Source organism: Lissotriton vulgaris, chromosome 10 (genome assembly GCF_964263255.1).
Source record: "Lissotriton vulgaris chromosome 10, aLisVul1.2, whole genome shotgun sequence".
NCBI classification, from domain to species: domain Eukaryota; kingdom Metazoa; phylum Chordata; class Amphibia; order Caudata; family Salamandridae; genus Lissotriton; species Lissotriton vulgaris.
Window position 1 is genome coordinate 308,945,047 of NC_141698.1, and position 21,401 is coordinate 308,966,447.

Genomic DNA, 21,401 nt, shown 5'->3' on the forward strand with positions numbered 1-21,401 from the left:
TTTCACCTTGGGGTAATTATCAAATACAGGAAGGTATTGAATAATACAGACAGCTAATTGCAGTCACCAAATGAAAGAAGCATTCACACATGGGGCCTCATTTATGAAGCGGTGCGTCACTTTTACGCCGCCAGTGCGTCACTTTTTGTGACGCACCAGTGGCGTAAAAATGAACATTGTTGCGCCATATTTACAAAGTGACGCATCTAGGTAGATGCGTCACTTTGTAAACCCCTGCGCCACATTATACCTGCACCAGGTATAATGTATGCAAGGGGGGCGTATTGCCGCAGGGAAGGGTCGTAGAAGTGACGCAGTGAAATCTATGAGATTTCACTGCGTCACTTTTAGGACGCCTTTGCGTCAAAATCTTGCGCCTGCCTCACAGCAGGCGTAAGACTGACGCAGGCCCTTTCACATGGGGCTTGCCCCATGTGAAAGGACGCATTGCTGGAGTTGCGTCACTTTTGTGACACACTCCAGCAATGCATCACTTTTGCGCTTACAGATAAGTCAGAAATACTGACGTATCTGTAACTCCTTGCGACATGGTGCATCATACATTAAATATGACGCATCAGGAATGTCGCAAGGAGTGCGCACTGAGAAGTGACGCATCGCTGCTTTCACGCAGCGATGCGTCATTTCTCATAAATGAGGCCCATGGAGCGCAAGGCTGTGAATCAAGCTTGATACAGGATATTGACAGCATGACACATCAAAGCATTTTATTCAGTATATGGCCTTCTGGAGTTGAAAGGGTAAAATGGTCTAAAATCCAGTCAGTCCCAGCGTGTTTCCTAGCTAATTTATGAGATTTTGTTGTGTTGTTTAATGTAGAATTTGATACATGTGGGGCCTTTGCCTAAAATTGGTTGATGTCACTTCCGCTCCATTTAAAGCGTCTCCTCGTTACACTCTTGATAGTGCCTACGGGAGTCGCTTCTTTTAACAGTACGCTAACTCTAAATATTTAAATGTTAGCACAGTGGTTTATCGCTTTGATGAAATGGTTATAAAGTTAACGAGAGTGCCCTACCTTTATTAATAATTACTAGACTCCATGGGATTTCAATATTTATATATTGTTAAAGAGCCGATCTGGTTTCTGTTATGGACATAAAGTACTCCACATACTTCTAATATGGGGCCAGACTGTGAAATAAATAGTAATGGATATTACCAATCTGTTCCAGTGACGCACAGGGCACAGTGAACTATCACAGTCAATTACCATAACATCGCATATCCCTTGTAGTAAAATATGAACATGTTGATTGCTTAAGTATTTTTTTGTGTCATAATTTTTTATTGGAGTTCAAGGATAGGCAATTTCATAGGTTACAAAACAATATAGTAAATATAAATCAGTATAGTTTATAAATCAGTTGAGTTTAGAGAAAATTTCATAGAGATTAGTTACGTGGATGCTTTAGAAGGGATACAAAGAATTGCTGATCAGGGTTGTAGAGTTTGGCTCACAAGGAGATGGCTGCCTTTCCAAGAGGCTCCTTGGGACACCGGGATCATCCTGCAGAATTCTTCCAGCTGGGGACTCCTGGTACCCTAGAGGCAGTGCTGTTGTGGCTCCTCAGTCTTTAACTCCTCCCATGCTGGTGAGGAACCCCAGCCGTCACGCCCCACGATGGGCGTGTGCTGATGATTGCTGGGGTTCGTCACGGCCCGCCCTGTTCTTTTGTTTACCGCACAGCGGTAAAATCGCAGCCACAGCGAAAGGGTTAAGTTATCCTTCCTGCCCTGACGCAGAACTCGGTGCATGCTGTTTGGTGGCCCCTGGGGAGGGGACATTCAGGTCCGATGACGTGGTGTGTGGCCTTATGTATTGTGGGCTGTGCGTGCGGCAAGTTTGCCCTCCCTTCAAAAATCCATCATGGTAATATTTAGAATCAAATAGTGTAGCTATTATTCTCAGAGACACCAGGTGAATCCACTGACATCAAGCTTGGTAAGCCTTAGTTTCTTCTAGCTGTTCTGCTTGTTGAAGTTCCCTTTGATATAAGGAGAGGTACAAGCAAACTATTAATAGGAAGTGGAACACCTCTGCAGTCTTTGAAATAGTATGAAGTACGATAGGACTTTCACAGACCTGGAACAAATCTTGCAGGATCTTGGCATCCTTTTTAAGGAGGAGAGTAGGCCAGCATAAAGAACGGCTAAGATTAAAGGGAACGAAAGTAAAAGGAGGCCCCCTTCTCTGTCAGTTTTGGGACAGGGGAGATATAGAGTAAGCAAAAATGGTCCCACGGGTTCACCATTAAATTGGTAAGGAGTGGAATAATGGTACCAAGTAAGTTTTTGGTGTTTTGCAATACCAATCACACAATCGTATATGATGCAAGGGGCTGGGTTACATAACATAGGCCAACTAATAGAGTCATTAGACCACCAAGAGTTACAAGTTTAAACCACAATGGCACAGTTTGCATAGTATCAAAAACAAGATAAAAAATGGAAAACCAGAGAGTAGTTTTTTGGAAAAATATATATATACTTTGTATTTATTCAAATGTAAACATTTTATCACAGTGATAACCAATCATTAAAAAATATACATATAGTACATTAAACATTACGTTAAAAACATTAAAAATCACATGAAATAGACATGAGGTAAAAGTTCAAAAGAACATGGGTCGACGCGGCGTTTCGGTTACAGGCTAACAATAGACAACCTTCTTCAGGACCAAGTTCTAAAAGGAAACAGAAAGTTACTTTTTTTGCATTTCCACTTTTGAAACAAAGCATTTTTCCAAAACAACACTATTGGTTGGCTACGTTATTTGGTGGTTGGCACTAGTCAGGAATAGGGGGTGGTTAACATTATTGGTATTGCTAAAGCACACAACTCATTATTAATGGTACCCTTTCGTGAGTTCCAGTATAATTTATCAGGAACAATTTCATTAGTGTGGACATATTATTAATGTTATTTGTCCTCAAAGTTACCTGTATAGTGTTATTGGCTTCCAGATAGATCCTGGAATGCCGTGAGCCGGTTCTAGGATCCGGTCAGGAACTGCTTTGAGTTCGCAACGTTTTAACATACGCTGTAACGTTATCTATAAATGATAATAGAGTTTGGATCAATACTTTGTGTGCGTTATTTTTACTTAAGAGTGATAGAATAGTATAGCACGTCACTACCTTATGTTTATATAAGAATGGATCTCGCTCAGGTAGTAGGAGCCACCGATATTGGACTTCGGAAATGCTGTAAATAAATACACCTATCACTATATTGTAATCAAAGGAGTGATTAACAAATGTCGAATCGGTTTTATCATTAATTGTACTCACCCAGATTTAAATGACTGGCAGTTATATAAAATCACGAGCTTTTCAATGGGCTTGTGAATCAGGTTTGGCGTTCATACCATGGTGGGGGTTATCCTGCCACTGTATAATTCAAAAAACGGAATGTTTGTTAAAATCCCAGCTTAAATACTAGTGCATTTAAAGTTTTTAACATGTGGTCCATATCCCTTTTGGTTTGAAATTTTCAATCCTGCTATAAGGAATGTTTCTTTTGTACAAATATTCTGGCTGATTGGATTGATATTAGGCTTATTTTCATGTTGTTGATGTGGCCAATATTTGTCTACTTTTTTTATAGGCACATGTTTGATCAAAAATAACATCGGCAGTATTATGCCAGAAAGGTTTAGACCTCGCGTCAGAATTATGTTAATACTCATGACGCGAGTAGAACGTAATTTATACTGGGGTTCCAGCACGTTATGATTCTTCTATGTCAATTGTTACTATGGCTCAGTTCAAGAACCTCGCTGGTCTACTTATGCGAAGATTTACTGGAAATACAGCTTGTAAGAGCGCCCGGGCACCGATATAACCAGCAGGTTCAGATTAGCGTGAGTGCGTTTGTACCGGAGCTGGGATCGGGTTGCAGATTTATAAATGCGCAAAAACGCCGGCATGAAAAGTAGACTAAGTTTAGCATAAAGGCATATATGTTGGAGTGTAAGATCGCGTTCGCTTACCTTAGGCTTTAGATTCGGCCTCCCTGCTCCTACTCCGTCAGCGTGTTCTCGGGTTGGGTAAAAGTGAAAGTATCGGCCGAGCGATGGGTTTGCTGTAATTATAGTACAAGGCGGCTGATTGGGCGGTTGATCTCACCCTACCTTATTGGTTAGCAGCATGTCACCTGACCTTACATGTAGAGTCTATGAACACTGAAAAGCGGATTATTGTCTATCGCGGTAATGTCATTGAAATATAGATGGTTTGCACCACTAATGTGTAGAATCCTCATACCAGAAGATGTTTGGAAGATTCCGAGGAAAAATACAATTAACTCAACGTTAGCCGGAGTTTTCTAAGTGGTGTAGTGCAGTCCTCTTTGGACACCGGCTGGGGAATCCCTGGTTATTATTGGTCGACGCCGTGTCACCTGACTTGTCGTGTTTATATACAGACATGTGCCGGTGATGTTATATCTAGTGCGAATCTCGCAATGTGATTCACCGAGTGTATAGAATGATTTCATGGCTATAGCGGGCATTTTTAAATAAAGTTAAATTCGATGTTTTGTCAGATCGCCCGTAATTACAAAGTAGTGCAGTGCTGTATTGATTAACATTCTCTGTTTATAAGAACCACTGTTAATTCTAATATATAGAGAATGGAGTTTCCGTGTTAAATATGTATCCAAAAATAGGAAGAATTGACAAATACGAATTTCATAAGCACTCAGACTGTACGTTATATTATTTTTTGCCTGGATGTATTGCATGAATAATTATGTTATATAGTATATATATTTTGGCTTCATCTTGCATCGACCTTATTTTTATACAGCTTGGCACATATATATTAGAAAAATGTTTAGGGGTATAGGATATAGTAATACAGCACAACATTGTGTCTATGATTAGGTGAGAGTTTGTGATGTTGAACCCTAGGTACGGCTGTAGGGGATATTTCCTGCCTAGTTTTATATTAGTCGCATGATTCTCCTGTTAAATTATCCTTTCCCAGTCTTCTCTACTGTTAAGACCTGCACGGACACTGTTGCATTTAGACATGAAAAACTGCTCTCGTCTTTTTCTCTTCTGAGTCAAATTACCGCCTCTTGTGCCAAGCGTAACATGCTCAAGGCAGCACCAGCGAAGGTCTTTAATCTCATGTTTCGCTGTCTTCCAATGTTCGGTTAGGGGAGCACCGACTTTATTTGTACGGAGAGCGGATCTGTGCTCATTCAATCTTGTTCGAACTTCTCTAGAGGTTTCCCATATATAGATCAGTTCGCAAGGGCAGCTGATAAGGTAGATTACACTACACGTTCTGCAATTCATGAAGCTTGTTGGTTTTAGCACAGTGTCTTTAATAGTAACAGTATTCCCGCGAATGATGTTTTTACAATTAATGCAACCTGCACAGGGAAAAGTACCTGTTGGCATTGGCGCGTTATCAATGCTCTGGTTCTGTTCCTTCTATAGGAGAACATAGGTTTGGGTAATATTACAACCGGGATAATTTATTCCAACCTAAAGAAAGAGGAGAGTCTAATAATCAGCCAATTACCTTTGTCACTAACTATAATCCAATCAGCAATAAACTCAAAAACATTATCAATAGGAACTGGCATCTAGTCACTGATAAACAACATAACAGATTACCCAAACCTATGTTCTCCTATAGAAGGAACAGAACCATCAGAAATAGCTTGGTTCACACATACAGGGAAACTAGCAGAGCAATTCAACCCTGCATTGATAACGCGCCAATGCCAACAGGTACTTTTCCCTGTGCAGGTTGCATTAATTGTAAAAACATCATTCGCGGGAATACTGTTACTATTAAAGACACTGTGCTAAAACCAACAAGCTTCATGAATTGCAGAACGTGTAGTGTAATCTACCTTATCAGCTGCCCTTGCGAACTGATCTATATAGGGGAAACCTCTAGAGAAGTTCGAACAAGATTGAATGAGCACAGATCCGCTCTCCGTACAAATAAAGTCGGTGCTCCCCTAACCGAACATTGGAAGACAGCGAAACATGAGATTAAAGACCTTCGCTGGTGCTGCCTTGAGCATGTTACGCTTGGCACAAGAGGCGGTAATTTGACTCAGAAGAGAAAAAGACGAGAGCAGTTTGTCATGTCTAAATGCAACAGTGTCCGTGCAGGTCTTAACAGTAGAGAAGACTGGGAAAGGATAATCTAACAGGAGAATCATGCGACTAATATAAAACTAGGCAGGAAATATCCCCTACAGCCGTACCTAGGGTTCAACATCACAAACTCTCACCTAATCATAGACACAATGCTGTGCTGTATTACTATATCCTATACCCCTAAACATTTTTCTAATATATATGTGCCAAGCTGTATAAAAATAAGGTCGATGCAAGATGAAGCCAAAATATATATACTATATAACATAATTATTCATGCAATACATCTAGGCAAAAAATAATATAACGTACAGTCTGAGTGCTTATGAAATTCGTATTTGTCAATTCTTCCTATTTTTGGATACATATTTAACATGGAGACTCCATTCTCTATAGATTAGAATTAACAGTGGTTCTTATAAACAGAGAATGTTAATCAATACAGCACTGCACTACTTTGTAATGACGGGCGATCTGACAAAACATCGAATTTAACTTTATTTAAAAATGCCCGCTATAGCCATGAAATCATTCTATACACTCGGTGAATCACATTGCGAGATTCGCACTAGATATAACATCACCGGCACATGTCTGTATATAAACACGACAAGTCAGGTGACACGGCGTCGACCAATAATAACCAGGGATTCCCCAGCCGGTGTCCAAAGAGGACTGCACTACACCACTTAGAAAACTCCGGCTAACGTTGAGTTAATTGTATTTTTCCTCAGAATCTTCCAAACATCTTCTGGTATGAGGATTCTACACATTAGTGGTGCAAACCATCTATATTTCAATGACATTACCGCGATAGACAATAATCCGCTTTTCAGTGTTCATAGACACTACATGTAAGGTCAGGTGACATGCTGCTAACCAATAAGGTAGGGTGAGATCAACCGCCCAATCAGCCGCCTTGTACTATAATTACAGCAAACCCATCGCTCGGCCGATACTTTCACTTTTACCCGACCCGAGAACACGCTGACGGAGTAGGAGCAGGGAGGCCGAATCTAAAGCCTAAGGTAAGCGAACGCGATCTTACACTCCGACATATATGCCTTTATGCTAAACTTAGTCTACTTTTCATGCCGGCGTTTTTGCGCATTTATAAATCTGCAACCCGATCCCAGCTCCGGTACAAACGCACTCACGCTAATCTGAACCTGCTGGTTATATCGGTGCCCGGGTGCTCTTACAAGCTGTATTTCCAGTAAACCTTCGCATAAGTAGACCAGCGAGGTTCTTGAACTGAGCCATAGTAACAATTGACATAGAAGAATCATAACGTGCTGGAACCCCAGTATAAATTACGTTCTACTCGCGTCATGAGTATTAACATAATTCTGACGCGAGGTCTAAACCTTTCTGGCATAATACTGCCGATGTTATTTTTGATCAAACATGTGCCTATAAAAAAAGTAGACAAATATTGGCCACATCAACAACATGAAAATAAGCCTAATATCAATCCAATCAGCCAGAATATTTGTACAAAAGAAACATTCCTTATAGCAGGATTGAAAATTTCAAACCAAAAGGGATATGGACCACATGTTAAAAACTTTAAATGCACTAGTATTTAAGCTGGGATTTTAACAAACATTCCGTTTTTTGAATTATACAGTGGCAGGATAACCCCCACCATGGTATGAACGCCAAACCTGATTCACAAGCCCATTGAAAAGCTCGTGATTTTATATAACTGCCAGTCATTTAAATCTGGGTGAGTACAATTAATGATAAAACCGATTCGACATTTGTTAATAACTCCTTTGATTACAATATAGTGATAGGTGTATTTATTTACAGCATTTCCGAAGTCCAATATCGGTGGCTCCTACTACCTGAGCGAGATCCATTCTTACATAAACATAAGGTAGTGACATGCTATACTATTCTATCACTCTTAAGTAAAAATAACGCACACAAAGTATTGATCCAAACTCTATTATCATTTATAGATAACGTTACAGCGTATGTTAAAACGTTGCGAACTCAAAGCAGTTCCTGACCGGATCCTAGAACCGGCTCACGGCATTCCAGGATCTATCTGGAAGCCAATAACACTATACAGGTAACTTTGAGGACAAATAACATTAATAATATGTCCACACTAATGAAATTGTTCCTGATAAATTATACTGGAACTCACGAAAGGGTACCATTAATAATGAGTTGTGTGCTTTAGCAATACCAATAATGTTAACCACCCCCTATTCCTGACTAGTGCCAACCACCAAATAACGTAGCCAACCAATAGTGTTGTTTTGGAAAAATGCTTTGTTTCAAAAGTGGAAATGCAAAAAAAGTAACTTTCTGTTTCCTTTTAGAACTTGGTCCTGAAGAAGGTTGTCTATTGTTAGCCTGTAACCGAAACGCCACGTCGACCCATGTTCTTTTGAACTTTTAACTCATGTCTATTTCATGTGATTTTTAATGTTTTTAACGTAATGTTTAATGTACTATATGTATATTTTTTAATGATTGGTTATCACTGTGATAAAATGTTTACATTTGAATAAATACAAAGTATATATATATTTTTCCAAAAAGCTACTCTCTGGTTTTCCATTTTTTATCTTGTTTTTGATACTATGCAAACTGTGCCATTGTGGTTTAAACTTGTAACTCTTGGTGGTCTAATGACTATATTAGTTGGCCTATGTTATGTAACTCAGCCCCTTGCATCATATACGATTGTGTGATTGGTATTGCAAAACACCAAAAACTTACTTGGTACCATTATTCCACTCCTTACCAATTTAATGGTGAACCCGTGGGACAATTTTTGCTTACTCTAAGATTGAAGGGAGTCTTACATTTACTGGGACAAGGACTTTGTTATATTTTTTTAAAAGTATGCCCAGAATACCAATAGTATTGTTTATGTGCTCTTTCTTTTCTCATTGCGGTTTTCCAAAATGAACTATCTACCATCCATGGCTGGCATTACTCGTGGGTGCGGTTACGCATGGGGAGTGTGTTGTGTGGGGGGATTGAGTTTTGATTTAAAAAGTCAACTTACCTTCACCAGCCCGGTCACGTGTCGTCACTGTTTTTCTGATCCTCTCCTGAACAGAAAGTAGGCAGGCTCCCTCCACTCCCCTAAGCCAATCACAGTGGTGCAATGGCAGCGTTGTAATTGGTCGGGACACCGACCAGCCAAGCGTCCATGGGGAGGCGATTTTCCCCATCTAGACTGCATGCAGCCTACATGGAGAAAAGGCAGAGTGTGCATGGCTGGTTGGGGCCGACAAAACAGTCAGCGCCCTCAGCAGTGGGCAAGCCACTTCTGCCCTGCCCTAGAGCAGACCTGCCCGCCCTCAACCAAACCCTTCTGCTTTCTCACAGTGCAAGAAGCAGCAACATAAAATGGCTTTATAATATCATTTTATGTTTCTGCTTCTCGCACTCAGAGAAAGCAGTGGGGCGACACTCCTCCGCACACATGGAGGAGCCGCCCCTACCGTGTACCGAAATTGGAGAAGACAGAGGTGGTTACTTAACGTTGATGGTTGCAGGACATGTGTAGACTCCAAATAGACCCAGTGGGAAATCCTGCAACTATTAAAATCTAAGCAACCTCCAAAAGTTACAAACTATCTTATTATGTTTTTTCAAGGCACATCCAGATTACAGCAAGGGCCCAGTGACAACATTGGTTTCTGTCTTTGCCTATGCTCACACGATTCGGTCTAGCAGGAAACCGGAACTGACCCCATATTCTCCTGTTTTGTACTGTGCAATTCAGTCATTATAATTCAATGGACATCCAGATATGCCAGGAGACTGGTGACTCACAGGCTGCTAAGCCCATGGATACGAGCCTGGACTGGTTTCACGTATCTCACAGACACTTGCATGGATGAGAAGCTCCAGGTAGCAGCAAGGGCGTAGCGTCACTAATGGTTTCCGTCTCTTACCTCCTCCATAAATTAATATGTGCAGGTGTGTGTCCACTACTCATCTCAACATCCCGTGCCAGTGCCTGTTGCTCAGCTGCTCCTTGTAATTTTGCACTTGCTAAACTCTCACAGCCGCAAAGCAGACGTTAGGGTGCTGGCAGCTAAGTGTTGTGCAGCCTTTGCAGAACACCAATAGGCAGAATGGTCTGACTGGAGTTGGTGAAGGGTAACGAGCATACTATCAAGGGTGGATCTATTTATGGACAAACAATTTCATATTTAGGCAGCCAGGCGAGCAAAATGTGCAAACACACTTTTAATGTGCTCTTAAATGCCGTGCTTTGCTGAAAACTTTGTCCATCGCCTGTGCTGTCTCAGCCTGCCTCACCCTAGCTCAGCCACAATTATCCAATCAGAATGAGTATAATTGCCAATGCCCATGGGAGAAAAATTCCATAGCCCCGGCCAGTGCTTGAAATGGAAAAGTAGAAGTGCAGTTATTCTGTACTAGAGTACCTGCTCATTTCTGAGAAGTGCTGGTAGTCTCCAAGTAAAAAGATTACGTCTCTCTTGAGAAGTGCTGGTACTCTCACTCTCAAAATAAAAAAGTGCTGGTACTTCGTACCGGGCAGTACCTGCCCATTTAAAGCACTGGCCTCAGCCCTGTGAAATTAGTGCTGGTGCTGAGCACAAGGATAGCACCGGCACAAATTAGGCACTGGCTGGGGTTTTTTCTTTATTGTAGGGGTGATCTCCAGTTGCCCTTCTATGTCTCAGAACTGTTCTCTCCTTCCTACTTTTGCAATCTGTGTTTTTTTTCTTTCTATTCTCTCCCTGTCTCCAGGGGAAACAGATTGCCTCCTTTTTCTTCCACTCCATAACTGGCCCTCTTCTCGCAATTCCTTTTTTATTCCATTTACCTTCTTTCACAATAGCACCATATGTTTCCTAGGGTTCTTAGTGCTATGTTTTAATATACCAAAGCAGTAATTGGTACCAAATATTTCCAATTACGTTTGTTTTCACTGAATTTGTTTTAACAAGGCATATTTAAATTCATGTATTACCATTCATTCAAATATGCCCTGTTATTTGTAAAAAAAAAAATAATAATTGGAGGATACCTTCATAAAGAATGTTTGAATTTCTCTTTCTCGAGATGGACTGCATCTTCATAGAACAAGATCATGCACAGAAAACTGCAACAACATATTGTGCCTGCATGTTCAGTGGAGAGGCTAGGCCAGGGAGAAATGAATTGGGTTAAACCTGAATCAAACACAATTATGGGTGTTTGAGTTTTAACAAACTACCACAACCTTTTGTGCTTCAAGTTAGACACAGTTGAGCCCCAAAACTGGATCCCCAAGTTTGCATATAATAAAACCTTTTTTTATTATAAGCACTTTTCGGAATGCATATTCTTGTTTAAACGTCCTATAAACCAAATTATATAGTTTATGTAATGGTATATGGTTAACTTCAGGGTGGCTCGTGGTGGTTTGGGCTTTTGTGATTGCGGGTTGCATCAAATCACTCCAATCTCATGGAGTCTTTCCCACAAACCTATTAAAATGATGCTTGTCAGCACTAGTATGAATATAGATGCTACCTGACATCTACCTGAGTCGCCGTTGACCGTTTGCACTGACACCATCAAATTACAGAAAACCATGCTTCCACTAACAATTTTAGTCTTGGGGTAAATATACAAAAACTTCAATAACCTGATTATGATTTAAGTGGAAAATTATGTTTTTGAGCAATCAGGAGTTTACGCCGAGGGGAGTAGTTACTACATGTGGCAACTGCCCCCCGACCTGCAGTTTTTTTTTTCTGGAAAAATGAATTGATGGGTAATAGTCGGGTAACCACAAATCCGTGCAGTTTGGTGCAGTAACCACCGGTTCACCATGTTATGCCTCATTTTTCCTGGACAAACGAGTAAGAGGGAAGGTCTCTCGCGCATGGTAAATACTCTTTCCTGGGTTAATGATGTTTACGGCTGATCTAAGTACCACAGTCCATCTCGATACAGGTGTAATAGGGGCCTCAGATGTTTATTGAAGTACTTACACGTCCTTAGAGAAAACCGGAGCTGATTAGGCAGGAAAAAGAATTGTTCAAGTGTATCAACAATGTAACCTTAAAAATCAGAATGCATTTGTGTCTATTGTTAGAAGTGTGCATTTCTACTACAAATCCTCTTTGTGTGTTACAAAGAAAATGGTACAGAAGCACATTATTAAACTAGAGCAACCATGGCTGCCGATGTTATGGAGAAGAGCAAAAGGAACAAATGATGGGCTGAATGCTGAACAATGCAAACATTCACCCCCAGTCACAATGATCTGGGTTTAATCCATTGTTCTTTTGCTCACCACACCACCCCAGTTTGGCCCCAGCCATAGGCAGATCAGTCTTGAACCTGTGCCTCATGGGAACAGTCCAGCCCAAACTGCCAAGCCTGATCCTTCCTGGAACAGAAACAAGCATCCTGGACCGGTTTTGGGGCATTACCCCTCATCAGCCAGGCGAGCTTGAATCTAGTGGCGCAGTGAGCACAGGACCCCACGGCCGCAGCACGATGAGTTGGAGTGTGGAGTAGAGAGATGTACAGCAAAACATATTGCCATTCACACAGGGGTTTATTGGAGTGTTGAGGCCACTGATGACATCAGTGATGATAATGATCAACTCTAGTATCTGTAGATCTTTTAGTAAAGTTGTTGATATCTTTTTAATAAATTCAACTTATTGATTTTTGCTTTTACATAACTTGAAATGAAACATAAAACAAAAGCATGTTTGTGTCTGATATCAACCCATCATGTTGCATTACAGCCCAGGACAAAAGCGGCATGGTCAGGGTACGTACGTGCCCCACAATGCTGTCAACAGGTCTCAGGGAGTGTACGATCACATGGGCGATGGATTCAAGCGAGGACGCCATATCTTGGTGTATTTCTCACTTGCACCTCTGTTTTGGTATGCCAATTCTTCTAATTTGGCACCATGATCCAACCCTCTGATGCATTCGGTAGTCATGGGGGTTCCCTCTCCGACCAGTGGTGCTATATCTCTCTGTGATATTATGTGTTCTATGGCCTTTAAGGTACAGACACCAAACAGGCTGCTGAAGGTGTCCATGAACCCCAGCTGTATAATATTTGGATCTAGGACTGGTGATGTGCCCATGATACACCCTAGATTCCTGTTTATCGTATGCCCATACCTTTGGACTACTGCACACCCCCATACAGTGTGGTAGAATGTTCTAGGCAACATTTTTCACCTGAGGCAGTTCAGATTGCAAGTCATACACATAGTCTGTAGCCTTGCAGGCCAATAGTAGTAGTGGTGGTAGTATTGCAACTGGATGAGCCTGAGACGCATGGAGAGCGCACTCAATGTGCCAGTTTGGCTTCAGTCCATTCAGTGTCTCCCAGCTCTCCCCAGTCTGCCTCCCAATCCTCCCTCAATTTCTCAAGTTGGTTTGGTGAATTACACACAATGGTTTGTACATTTAGGAGATACCACTTTTCCAAGCTTATCCGACACCAGGTGAACCTCCAGGGAGCTGTTGTCAGGCAACTAAGTAAGTCTGTCCCGAAAGATGGCTAATGTATATCTTAACTGTAGATAGCAGTAGAATTATGTTTTCAACAACTGAAACTCCACTGACAGTGCCTCAGATGCTTTAATGTGAGCCCCCTTCGAGACATCCTCTACGGTAATGATACCAATCAGGTGCCATAGGAATATCGCAGGGCCTTCGGAGCCAGACGACCAGGTGCGCTGCCCCAAGAGAGTCATGGCTATTAGGATTTGATGCCATTTAATGTGTATAAGTGCTACTCACCAGCAAAGTAGGGAGTATCTGGCCATAGTGGTAAAGAGTGGGGTGGGCTCCCACTGTGCAGTAGATGCAGGATGCCTTGGGCCTCGATGGACTCCTACTCCAATGTGTAAGTAGAGAAGTGTGGCTTAATGGTTAGAGCGGCAGACCCTGATGCAGAGGTCTAGCCTGGGACCAGGGTTCAATTCCCCGCCTCGGCGGGTCTTGGGCTCAAAATTCCATAGCCCTGATAATTCTCGCCCCGGTGCCTATTCCAATCATGGAGTCCCACTCTGCAACTCTGGGCAATAGCTTGCTTAATCTCCACAACAGCCCCCACAACGCTAAGGATGCCTGGCCTCCACCTTGGGGGTGCCCAGGAGCGGACGCCTCACAGGGAAAGCCAGGATGGGTTCCACAGCGGTATTCGTACAAGCGCCTTGAGACCCTTGCGGGTGAGTAGTGTGCTATACAAGTATCAATTTACAATTTACATTTAAGTAGGACTGTGCCTGTTCCAACACAGTCAGACATTCATCAGATCCATCTGTGAGGCCCACAATTATCGCTGGATGTCTGCTCAGCCCGGGCCCGCAATATATAGTGAATTTCTGCACTTCTCAAAAGACACTCAGGGAGTCTTTCCTGCTCCAAGGAAAGTGGTAAGGGCTTACTGATAGTCAGTGAAATATGAGGATGAGAGGAGGTGTGGGTAGTGCTGCTGGACGAAAAAGAGGCGGGAGGGAAATAATTGTTTAAAATGGTCTCATAACCTGCCATGGAGAGTTGCATTGAAGGCCATACTTTAAATTAACTCCAAGCCTTGGCCAAAAGTGCAAGATGTTGAGGTACCAACAGCGTTGAGGGGAGTGTGCTATTATCATAGTCAAGTATGAAAGATGGTCCAGCTCCACACTCATTCTGACATCTACCCCACCTGTGAGAAAGTCACCACTGACTGGTGCCAATGTGGACTTGTCCTAATTCACCCTCAGCCCAGGCTTGTTCCCATATACTTACAGAACTCCAAGCACCAAAACAACCAGATTTCAACACCGGCACTCCTGCACTATGGTGCAAGGGTGCCTGCATTGGTGCTATGCAGCCATTTGAGTGCCAGCGCAGTAAAAGAGGACAGGAATGCGATGTATTTCGTAGATACGGCGCAATCCTGGCCTTTTCTTTTGCTGCAGGGCAGTGAAGCCTGAATGCTTGCAGCGCTGCTCTACACCAAAAATTAGTCAAGGAGGCCCCGCATTCCTGGCTTTTTCTTTTGATGCAGGGGAGCGAAGCTAGAGAGCTTGCATCGCTGCTCTACACCAAAAATTAGTCAAGGAGGCCCCGCATTCCTGGCCTTTTCTTTTGATGCAGGGAAGCAAAGCAAGAAAGCTTGCAGCGCTGCTCTACACCAAAAATTAGTCAATGAGGCCCTGTATTCCTGGCCTTTTCTTTTGATGCAGGGCAGCGAACCAGGAAGGCTTGCAGCGCTGCTCTACACCAAAAATTAGTCAATGAGGGCCGCAATCCTGGCATTTTCTTTTGATAGAGAACAGTGAAGGAGGAAGGCTTGCAGCGCTCCTCTACATCAAAAATGAGTCAATGAGGCCCTGCATTTCTGACTTTTTCTTTTGATGCAGGGCAGCGAAGCAAGAAAGCTTGCAGCACTGCTCTACACCAAAAATTTGTCAATGCGGCCCTGTATTCCTGGCCTTTTCTTTTGATACAGGGTAGCGAAGCAGGAAGGCTTGCGGCGCAGCTCTACGCCAAAAATGAGTCGATGAGGCCCTGCATTTCTGGCCTTTTCTTTTGATGCAGGGCAGCGAAGCAAGAGAGCTTGTGGCGCTGCTCTACACCAAAAATTTGTCAATGAGGCCCTGTATTCCTGGCCTTTTCTTTTGATACAGGGTAGCGAAGCAGGAAGGCTTGCGGCGCAGCTCTACGCCAAAAATGAGTCAATGAGGCCCTGCATTTTTGGCCTTTTCTTTTGATGCAGGGCAGCAAAGCAGGAAGGCTCAATGAGGCCTGTATGTTTTCCCCTGTTAATTTTTGTCAGGTTTGACCAGCCGAATTCAATGAATCTTGGGTTATTTAATGCATTCGATCACTATTGGATGCGTTATATAAAACCAAACTTGTAATTCCGTCCTGTCCGTAGACAGGGGTTTAAGAACCGGATGTAATTAATCACTTGCCTTGCAATCAGGACCCTAGAGTAGACGGAGCTAAATGTGCACTATAATATGATTAAACTGAAAACCAGTCACCTTGCCTCTGTAGAGTAATGTGTAAAAGCTTCATCAATACTATTACAAATATGTTCATTTTCATTTCTTTTTTAGGATAAGACATTTCCTATACAGCCCTGATGGCTCCCGATTCTTCAGAAGTTCACGCTGTGTTTTTTTCTGGAATTTCACATTGCTAAGCCAAACCTTCCAGTGATTTATTTGCTTTTTACAACATTTTTTGCAACAGGAAGAACATCACTTCAAAGACACTGCACGCTGCCAGTGGATTTCACTACAAAATATAATTTCTGTACCTCCACAAGATGGCGCATTGTTTGCTCACAAATTACACTTGGTAGGTTCATCAAAATGTGCACTTCCCATCCTGTCATTTTTTTAACGATGGTAGCCTTTTAAATGCAAGATCTCATGCACGCTGATTCTTGTTTAACAGGCACACAGTAAATTGAGAGAGAGTTTTAATACACATTTCTATCAAAATAGTCTTGACATTCAGTAATGTATTCCACCTAAAAAATATATATAGTCGAGCTCTTTTTATCATCGATAAAACCCTCGCTGCCCTTTATTACTATGTACGATATATGAATTCTCAAATCCACACTCACATCAGTGTTCTTTGTCAAAAAGGTATTAGCTCAACACTATTTTTGGAAGAGAAATATCACAGATATTAAAATTATTGTATGAAATCAGTGTGAAAAATCTATCATTGTTTCGTAAAAACCCCAAAAGATTGTGACTACATTGTTTGTAATTAAACTCATATTTCTCAAGTTGGAGTTGGTTGTTCATTTTTATGTTGTTGGGCCCATCATATCCCTGATAGAATTGACATTTCTTGAATTGGAAGTAGCTTTAGGCGATTACTAGAGTTTGACAAATGTGACGATTCCTACAATGGGCAGATGCCATGTTCACCAAGTCACCATTTCCCCCTGCCTAATTAGAGATGCAGGGACTGCCAGCTTTCCGAAAGTAGGGCCATATTATGAAGAACGGCAATAACATTATCGCTGCATTAGCGGCAGGAAACTGCAGCTAAAGCGGCGTTAAGAGGCTTGATAATATGCCCTTGTGAATTCCCATAGAAGCCTAGGTTCTGGGGATCCTGGGCTTTTATGGGAATTCACAAGGGCATGTTTTCAAGCCCCTTATCGCCGCTTTAACAGCAGTTTCCTACCGCTAAAGCAGCGATAATCTTATCGCCGTTCTTCATAATATGGCCCGTGGAGTTTTCGTTTTTTTGACTTTGAAATCTTTACACAGCAGCCCATCTTTCACAGGGAAGTCTGCAGCAGTGGATCGGAATGTTCTCCCTATTTTGGACACTTTCTCCGAAGGATATTTTATTCATGTTTGCAACCGCCACCTAACCATGCTGGGTGTCAACATGAAAATTCTCAGTGCTTCAGGGATACTTCCTATCTCTTTTACTAAATTAACACCCACTTAGGGAGATTGTTTTTGGAAAACAAAAAGTATTCTTTTCCATTAACTCTTAAACGTTTGTGCCTGAAGAGAACTTTGGACACCAGCGGCTTTGACAGAAGGCTGAATATCAAACGCTACTCCAAGCTTCCTTGGCTACCTCTCCACAAAGTACCTGCCACCATAATCGGGGGCATATTATCAAGAAGCAGCGTTAAAATGATCACAGCTTGAGTGGCAGGAAACTACTGCTAAAGCGGCGATAATGGGCTTGATAATATGCCTTTGAGAATTCCAATAGAAGCCCATGTTCACAGAATTCTCAAGGGCATATTATCAAGCCCATTATAGCCGCTTTAGCTGCAGTTTCCTGCCGCTAAAGCGGAGATAATTTCAACGCCGTTCTTGATAATATGCCCCTCAGTTCTTCAAACTAATCCTTAACCAGGTTCTATTTTTCTCAAATACTCAACACAAGTTTTCACTAACATTATTATTGTGCATTTGTCTATCTCCTCATATTCCCCAGTGCCAAAGGGAATGTGGTCAGCACAGTGAGCCATAACATTATGCCCGGGGGGAAATTGTTATCACAGAAGTGAAACACAGACATGTGAATGGAGTCTCTATAATACCTCTGTAGTCTTACTAGTTCCACCATTGCAGAAAGCATATAAAAAAGGTTGTGCTCCATCACAATCATAAAATATGGTCCACCCAAAAATATTTTTAAAATATCCACAATCAAGTAGCATACCAACATTTATTTTTCAGTAATGAAATAGTTCTGTTTGGCCTATCAAAGCATCCGATAAGTAGACATACTGACTGGGGAACCCAAAGCAGCTATAACAAAAATGCTCCAACCAGCCACACTCCTTTTCCATGCTCTTCTCCATGCTCTTCTGGCCCATTTCTTCTTCTTGCAGCATCCATCCATCCATTCTTTCTCTCTCCTTCTCTGTCTCTGATCTCTCACGTTCTCTCCCCTGCGGTGCCTGCAGTAATACATCTTGGGGAGCTGAAAAAAGCAACAGGCACCAACAGCAGGCCCTAGGCTTTAAGAAGAGACCTCCAATGACTCGAGCCCACCGTGGAGATGGCTGAGGGAACATAAGGCAAGTCCAGCCCTCATAGTGATACGTTCAACATTGTTCCTCACCCAGTGGTCGAAGTGGGGAAAAAAAGTAGGGGAACTGTGGGAGGAGAATCAGGGGCGGGAATAACCCGAGGATTGGACCAGTGGGCGGAGTCAGAGGTTTGACTAGAAATAGCAAAACATACCAATTTTTAGTACGTTTGCCATTTCACTGACCAGTTACACTTTATAACGTTAGTTATTTATTTCAAACAATGGATAAACATGCTTATCTGAGGTTTAATATATAACTTGTTTACATTAAAATACATTGACAATGTGGAACATGTTTCCAATCACAGAATGAAAGAAATACACTTATAAGTATGATCATAAGCCATTTGACTCTGAGTCATGCAGTTTATTTCATCAGCACTTCTCCTTCCTTGTTCTAACCATTTCTGTACATCAAATTCAGGTTTAAATTCTATGACAGAAGGCACCATGATTTTTATAGAAGACAGACGATTCATTGATATTCTGTTCCGCAGTGGTGTGAGCACATCCTTCATTACACTAAAGCCCCGTTCACATTCAGCAGTGGAGGTATAAAAGGTTTCTATAATGTGCACTAATGGTTTCAGGCTTTCAGGGATGCAATTTCTATTTTGTTTTTACTCTCTGAAACCAATTATGGACTGCCTGGTATCAAACACATGCAACCTGCTACAAAGGTTTTGTAATTCTCCCTCACCGTATAAGATGTCTACTGGATCTGGAAAATAAACTAGTTGTAGGAGTTTTATTCTATGTACCAACTCTTTGTATTCTATTTCGTGATTGTTTGTGGTTGTGCTTCTAGAAACATTTGATGCATTAGTCATTTGCATCCTTTTTGCAGGTTATTTGCTAAGCTCCTAAAGAACTGTGCCCTATTGATGCTAACGCAGTCTTTGTCCTGTTGCAGTCCTACACCAGCAAACATAATTCGTACAGCAGCATTTATACAGTTGTAGCAAAGGACCCAGGTGAATCAGGCATTGATTCAAACACTAAAATCTGCATCTGTATTGAACGATCAGCCTCATATATGGTCATATCACGCTGCTGCAGCCTTCTAGATAGGTCACCCAATTCTGTGAGAGCATCATATAATATGCCCATATTTTCAACAAACACCAGGGAGGTAAATATACGGTTTAAACCAGCATATTTGTTCTGCTCAATGTCACTCCTCGTTGATACCATAACATGTTTACTAAGTGCTTTGTAGTTATTCTGAACAGCTCTCACAGATCTTTCACTTGAGGACACCCAACATACATCTAGCACCTTTCAATTGCCAGAAGTCTTACATCTACCTCCAAAGCACATTCCCCGAGCTCTCTCTGATTTTTCGGAGAGGCATGGTAGATGGTATATAGTTTATCAAAAAAAAATTTGAGTTGAATAATGCGAGTGACTTCTTTACAAACATCACCCACAGCAAGCCCCAGCTTGTGGTTAGCATAGTGCCATACACTCAACTGTGAATATTTCAGTTTCAGAAGGGTTGCCACACCGGATTTCCTACCTATCATGTGGGAAGCACCATCTGTTACAAGCTGAACAAAATGCCTTTTGAAATACTCATCAGTAAAACCCTGTCTCTGTAAACATGCCAGTAAGGTATCTAAGATTATATCTGCTGCTGTGCTTGGCAGCTCAACAAGGTCTAAGTAAAAGGGCAGTGGCTCATTGTGTTTTTCAATACGTGCTCTTACACAGATAATTAGAGTGATCAGTTTACTAACTTTGGTAGATTCTGCTATCACGAGGCTTATTTTTGATTTATTCTGCAAGATACAATGAATCAGCCTTGACCTCATTGAAGCAGCAATATGGTCTATTATGTCAGCGCAGCTGTGATCTGAATGCAAGACTCTGCCCAAGTCTGCACCATTCATCTTTTGAACATCAATATCCAACGGCATATCAGAAAAAGGGCGCTCATGTTTGCCTATTTTGTATGCAGTTCTGAAAAATCGGCATGTCTCTCCTGTACTTTCATTTGCATTTTCAAATTGTACAGAGGAATACTTTCATGAGCCCTCTGTTCTAAAATAGCTAGTGCCTTAAGATGACAGGGGCTATTCTTATGACAAAATACTTTTTGCAGCAGAGAAATTTGCTCCCTGTCTTTAGAAGGGCCATATGGGACGGCCAACTAATCTACCCATTCCATGGAAAAATGTACACCTTGACTTGTTTCTGTTTTAAGATTTACCTTTCTGCACACTTTACATCCAAGCTTTCCATTGGAAAATAAGAGCCATGAATACTTTTTATGTTTCATTTTGAGTTGTTCCCAAGACCAGCAGGCTGGGTGATCAATTTGTTTCACGGAAGGGAGCATGTTGGTTGCATGCAGGCGCGTAACTTTGACGAAAGTGTGACTATAAGTTACCACTCCCCATCGGGACCCATGCTGTGAAGTTCCATAACGCTTCACACATTTATGGCTTTCAGCAATCCTGATGGTTGTACATCATAACCGTGAGTCTATTCGGTTCAGTCCACCACAGGTTAGGGTGCACCTTAGCATGCGCATACCGCCGTGGTGTGCTGGTCCTGAAGAATGCTTTGTGAATAATCATTTGATGCAGAACATTTTTTATCAATCTTTTCCTTTTTTTCATATTAGGATGTATATGGTCAATTTGACCAGTTAGTATAGGAACATCCAACGCACTTCTTTTT

At 41.8% G+C, this 21,401-nt stretch overlaps 1 pseudogene; it reads right to left on the reverse strand.

The window, feature by feature from the left end:
* Positions 1 to 19,664: 19,664 nt before the first annotated feature.
* On the reverse strand, positions 19,665 to 21,057 carry LOC147685168 (E3 SUMO-protein ligase KIAA1586-like; annotated as a pseudogene).
* Between the last annotated feature and the right edge of the window lie 344 nt (positions 21,058 to 21,401).